Raw genomic sequence first — 7048 nt, 5'->3', positions numbered from 1 at the left:
TTTTTTTTATTGAAGAAACAACTTTCAATAACTTCATAAAGCTTGTATTAAGGAATGTAGTTATGATAATTTTACTGATTTATTTTGACCCGAATACTTTTTTTTATCTTTGAAACAAAATTTGCCATATGCCCTTACTTCAAATCCAAGGTGCCAAAGCTTGTGTCGTAATTTTGAGGTTACTAGGTTTATTACAATATTTACAATACGATAACGTTTTTGTATCTTAAATTTTGTGTTTACATCAACCGTTTACAACATAAATATAGAAATAATAAATATATAGACTGATGCAGATTGTTTTTATCGTAAAAATTTGATGAAATGTTGGTCTTATTGTATACCACAATTAAAGACAATTTACAATCTACAATAAAAAAAATCTTAAAGCCTGTCTGAATGTCTAGCACGTTGGAAGGTTATACAGAATAAATATTGTAGTAGGAAGAGAATTATTGCTTAAGGTTTTCAAACCCCTCCAATTTTTTTTTAAATATGTCATACATCAATTTGCTTGCGAAACAAAGCTTCATCAATAAATATGATTTTAAAAGATATCGCCCGTCCCGTTTTTTGAATAAAAAACGTGAAATTTTAGTATTTGACGATTTACCTCGTTTAATCATTTTCAGTGAAAAAAATGATTTATTTTATAAACTATCGTATTATAATAATTAAAATGGCAAGATTTATCATATTCTATGCTTAATTTATCTTCCATTTTTTCCCTGTTATTTAAAATAGAAAAATTTTGGTAAAAAATATTTTTCAATTTTCCTTGATAAAGTGAAACCATTGCCATGGCAACAAACAAGTAAAAATAACAATTCTCCATATCGAAAAATTCAATCAAAATCCAAGAAATTCTTAACTGGATCATTCAAATTACAGTGAACTAATAATATATATATATATGTCCCCAACACTGTTTCCAGAAAACAGAGGTTATATAATGATATTTGTGAAAAAAATCAGGGTCTTTTTTTCTTTATTATAAAAGTAAATATTGATATTATTTTGTGAAAGTGTGCTCGTCAAACTGAATTTTATATGAAATGGTTTTTTGGGAGAAAATTAACCATAAATATTCAAAATAACAGTTTGCTACTATATAATTAGTCAGTTCATGGAAATACTCTTAGTATACATGTCCTACTAATAGCACCTTTACAACTGAAGAAATAGTCAATGGAATATATTTCAACATCTTTTGGAAGTACATAGTACATATATGAACTTTCTTGAGGTGTATACAGGTGCATTTATTTGATCATGATGGTTTCTTGGTATGCTGCTGTTGAAAACAAGTATAAGTAAACCATTAAAAGCATTTTGACCTCATTATTTAATCATTTAAAAAGATTTTAACTACTTGTTAGCTCACTTGAGCCGAAGGCCGAACTCGTAAATTTACGAATTTACGATTTATTGAAAAAGCAGCTGTCAATGAAATCAAAAGGCCTGAACTTTAATTAAAAGCAGTAACCTAAAGTCAAACCTTGATAACCTTGATATTTCGAACTCTATGGGACCAAGAAAAAACTTCGTGATATCCGAGGGTTTAAGATATTGAGGGTGAAATGCTTAAAGAAAAAGGGCTTTGGGCTTTCAAATCGCTTCGACATATCTGTAGTATTTGAGATATCCGTTTTCGGGATATCAAAGTTTAGTATTTCTTCATATCAATCATTTCATCAGTCTGAGAATCTGGTTTGAAATGCAACTGTATATATATATATATATATATATATATATATATATATATATATATATATATATATATATATATATATATATATATATATATATATATATATATATATACTGTATATATATATATATATATATATATATATATATATATATATATATATATAGAAGACAATGTCGATGGATTCCAAGTGAAAAATTCATATTTTAATGAGTTTACAGTGCAAGTACTTCCGATTTCAAAGAAATTGTTAAATTCTGCAAAATTTTTACACTGTCATGAATATTTGACAAGAACAGGATAAAATTACAATGCCGTTATGACACAGATATAATCTCTGTTCATTATCTATGGATAATTTGCTACAACAGTTATGAAATATCACTGTAAGCACATGAAAATAAATTTCCTTCTTTATAAAATCAAAAAAAAAAAAAAAAAAAAAAAAAAAAAAAAAAAAAAAAAAGTGAAATTAAAATGGTTAAAATAAAAAAAAGTGAATATAAAAAGATTATCAATGTGATCAAATGCACAATAATGAAAGGTTTGAATATGAATAGCGTTTTAATTCGCATATACTTGTAACTACGACTCGTATATGCTGTAAGCTAGGTAAAAAATGTACTTACAAAAAAGAAAAAAAAGATACAATATTGATATAGTTACAATTGATAAAAATCATTTGAGGTGTTTTAATGTGTTAAAATCGTGTTATCATTTCTACTTCAAATATGCCATATGTTTTACACTGTAAAGGTATAACTTTATGTAAGACACTTTCATCAGTCTTCAGAAATGCTTATTTGAGAAATGGACCAAGGTGAACATAAAAAATAAAAAAAAAATATTATTGCACTTTTAATCTTAATATTGACTTAAAATTTTACAAACATTTCTAAAATGCTACAGGGAAACTTGTTAATTCCACCTTCAGTTAATACCTCTGATGCATACATATATTTTACTGAATACAAGTTCAAAGATAGAGAAGCAAAGTACTGTAATCATCTCAGACTCATACTTTTTCGGGAAAACAGCTTGTAGATAGAATGTTGATGCAGAATCATTGTTCATTGGATAACCAGTTTCATCCAAATCCTGGGCCACTGATTTTGGCATATCTGGTTCCGTACCTTTGCTTGATCCATCCAACTTTCTTGAACTTTCATGAGCTGGTATATATGGAAAGCCATAGGGGACCCCCATGTCATGTTCTATATATTCCATTGTAAATCAATCCTGGCCAGTCAGGATGGCAATCATGACCATGTCAAGATTTCAAACATGACCAAGCCATGATTTTTATCATCTTGACCAAGACAGGATTGATAACATGACCAATCTATCTTGACCAAGTCAAGATTTATAACATGGCCATGCTATCTTGGCCAAGTCAGGATTGATAACATGGCCATCCTATCTTGGCCGCGGTCATCATATAACTATGGAAAGCCATAGGGGACCCCCATGTCATGTTCTATATATTCCATTGTAAATCAATCCTGGCCGGTCAGGATATTAATCATGACCATGTCAAGATTTCAAACATGACCAAGCCATGATTTTTATCATCTTGACCAAGTCAGGATTGATAACATGACCAACCTATCTTGGCCAAGTCAGGATTGATAACATGGCCATCCTATCTTGGACGGTCATCATATAACATGGCCATCCTATCTTGGCCGGTCATCATATAACATGACCATCCTATCTTGGCCAAGTCAAGATTTATAACATGGCCATGCTATCTTGGCCGGTCATCTTGACCAAGTCAGGATTGATAACATGACCATTCCTATCCTGGGCAAGTCAAGATAACATGACCATCGATCCTATCTTTATGGAAAGCCATAGGGGACCCCCATGTCATGTTCTATATATTTCATTGTAAATCAATCCTGGCCGGTCAGGATGGTAATCATGACCATGTCAAGATTTCAAACATGACCAAGCCATGATTTTCATCATCTTAACCAAGTCAGGATTGATAACATGACCAACCTATCTTGGCCAAGTCAAGATTTATAACATGGCCATGCTATCTTGGCCAAATCAGGATTCATAACATGGCCATCCTATCTTGGCCGCGGTCATCATATAACATGGCCATGCTATCTTGGCCAAGTCAGGATTGATAACATGGCCATCCTATCTTGGCCGCGGTCATCATATAACATGGCCATGCTATCTTGGCCAAATCAGGATTCATAACATGGCCATCCTATCTTGGCCGCGGTCATCATATAACATGGCCATGCTATCTTGGCCAAGTCAGGATTGATAACATGGCCATCCTATCTTGGCCGCGGTCATCATATAACATGGCCATCCTATCTTCGCCAAGTCAAGATTTATAGCATGACCATGCTATCTTGACCAAGTCAGGATTGATAACATGGCCATCCTGTCTTGGCCGGTCATCATATAACATGGCCATCCTATCTTGGCCAAGTCAAGATTTATAACATGGCCATGCTATCTTGACCAAGTCAGGATTGATAACATGACCATCCTATCCTGGCCAAGTCAAGATAACATGACCATCCTATCTTGTCCAGGTCATGATTTAATCTTGACCAAGTCAGGATTGACAACATATGCCCATCCTATCTTGGTCGGCCAGGATTGCATTCCGCCAAGATATATTACTTCCAAACGCAGCCAAGATTTCTTCAAGCGTCAATCCTGGCCAAGTCAGGATGTATTTCTTCAAACGCAGGCAAGATTTCTTCAAGCGTCAATCCTGGCCTAGTCAGGATAACATTGCGCCAGGATGTATGACTTCCAAACACAGTCATGATTTATTCAAGCGTCAATCCTGGCCAAGTCAGGATGTATTTCTTCAAACGCAGTCAAGATTGCATTGCGCCAGGATATGTGACTTCCAAACGCAATCATGATTCGCTTGAGTATGATAATATGTAAGCGCTTCCCTAACACCGAAAAACCGCTAAAATGTGTATTGGGATTCCAGCCTCCCCGTTCGTCCCAGCTGACAAGTAAGGTAAGTTCAGGTGATTTTTCCCTTGTAAATCTTTATGAATAGCTTAGTTTGCTGTTCTAAACATGTATTTTACGTAATGGTTCTTTGGAATATATCATATGAACGGCATTCCAACAATCGAAGACATTCTGCAGTTTTCATCGAGGAAATTCGAATTTGTCTATCGACACATTTGTTATACAATTAAGATAAATGGCTCTTTAATTTTCTATGCAGTTAAGAACATGAAGAAATATTTTATTTCATTTGCATTTAGAATCAAGTTGTTTTACAATACATTCAAAAGAAATTTGCTTACTCTCTCATTCAAATATAGAACTCGGGGGCTAAATTGGAAGGGGGGCTTCATCCTGCTATATACAGATAAATTACAACACCTACTGCATTATATTTTTGCATTTTAAATGTAAACGTATCATCTATATACATTTTTTCTCTTTTTAGTACCAAGTAACAGTAATTTGTGTGTACTGAACCATCAACATATTAAACTGCAGATCCATACCGGCCAAGACTGGTGATAGATATGTATAGGTAGGTTTTCTTTTACTTCTTGTAATTTTGGGCAAATACATTAAACCTGAATTTTAGATAATATTATTAATGATCACATTATTAAATTATGTCTTTTTATGAAAAGATGCTTTTAATACATGGATTCATATTAATTAAAAAAAATAATTAGTAGCAAACAATGTTTGTGCAACTTCTTGTATTGAAAAAAAATATAGTTTCTTGAAAATTTAAATATACATGTACATGTATTCTTTTATATTATTTGTAGATACACATATATATATGATTAATGCATGTATATTAAAAATGTATTAACTATAAATAGTATTTTAGATTGACGCATGCTCAGCTGACTGGGGAATATGAGTATGGAAAACCATTTTGCAGAATTAGGAATGTGCAGCTGAAAGTGGTACACTTCATTTACAAGCATTTCAAATTTATAATTCTCTATATCTACTTTCTGTATGTTTTAACGAAAAGGAAACCAGCAATCATACATAATGGAATTACTTATACAGATATATTTTATGTTGTCCAATGTCAAGGTCAAAGATCAAAGGCCAAGACTGATGTCAGCTTGAAAGAAACCACTCTGTGTATTGGATTTGCAAGATAAAAGATGATGAATTAATGCACCAGTTTCAAGTCCAAAGGTCAGTACAGTAAAACACGGTTAATGTGAACATGCTTACAATGAATTGATGCTTATAGCGAATTGATTTTCATTGCCCTTGGCTTTAAATTACATTGTGAACTTAGCAGATATAACAAATATATGTTTTTAATGAAGTTAACAACTTGCATTGAATTTCATAATTTTTTAATTTACATATATAAAGTAACAAGATGATAATCATACAAGTTTCTATTTGTATTGCTAATCATGTATTGTTTCTTCTTATTCGAGGAGATCGAAAAGCACCATTTAGGTCAAGGTCAACTCCAAATATTGGTTAAAACCTAATTTGTACCAACAACTGAATCAAGAAGAGGGCAGTCTTGATAGGACACCCATAAAATAGCTAAACAGGTATAATTTAACAATTTCAAGTTCAAAGGTTTGTACATTTTGTTCAAATTGGAGTTTAAAATCAAATGGGGACCAAAATATTTTAGAGAAAATGCTTTTTAAATATTTTTAGTCAATTTTTGCACTAAACTTTTTGAAATATGCACTGAAATAGATTAATTTTTTTTCAGAGCTTGGCAATAAATGACACCTCTACCAGTTGCTGAATCGCCGCTCATGTATTGAGAGTATTTTTGGTTTGGCCTAACAGATGATGATGTGTAAAGAAAGAGATCTTCACTGAATTAGTTTTACATAGAAATGATAGAATTTAATCTTCTCAGATTAAGCTGTAAGCTTAAGAGAGCTTTTCTGATCATCCATTGTGCAGCATCTGTTTGTCTATATACTGTAATCATTTCAGACTTCTTCTTGAGAACCACTGGTTCCCCCTTCCAAGAGTAGATTATCAAGAAAGGCAAAAATGGGGTGGGGGAAGGGATTATTTAAAAATTTTCTCAAGAACCTCTCGGCCAAAAAGATGAAAGGTTTATGACAAAGGATAGTGTGAATTCTGAATTTATCAAATTGTGGTGACCATGGGTAGGCTACAATTGATCATTGATTAATGAAGTTAAGAGAGTCTAACACATGTTCATGCTTTCAGTCACATTTCGCTTTTGCACAGCTTCCTCCATGGTTAAATTTTCAAATGTGGAGAACCCTGGGTAGCATAAGTCCAAGATAGGGATCTAACTTTAACATGGAAATATAAAGGAATTTAAAGTTTTTTGATGTAGCA

General features: G+C 32.4%; 1 long non-coding RNA gene across 1 annotated transcript; it reads left to right on the top strand.

Moving 5' to 3' along the window:
- Positions 1-5175: 5175 nt before the first annotated feature.
- On the top strand, positions 5176-6259 carry LOC133201555 (uncharacterized). Its single transcript, XR_009723115.1, has 4 exons — positions 5176-5252; positions 5568-5646; positions 5783-5890; positions 6148-6259. It is a non-coding gene; the product is annotated as an uncharacterized LOC133201555 (long non-coding RNA).
- The last annotated feature ends 789 nt before the right edge of the window (positions 6260-7048 follow it).

This window comes from Saccostrea echinata, unplaced genomic scaffold (assembly GCF_033153115.1).
Source record: "Saccostrea echinata isolate AGI-Se365-2 ecotype Australia unplaced genomic scaffold, CSIRO_AGI_Sech_v1 ptg000045l, whole genome shotgun sequence".
Lineage (NCBI taxonomy): Eukaryota > Metazoa > Mollusca > Bivalvia > Ostreida > Ostreidae > Saccostrea > Saccostrea echinata.
The sequence above is the reverse complement of the archived record's forward strand: the minus strand, read 5'-3'. Positions and strand labels throughout refer to the sequence as shown.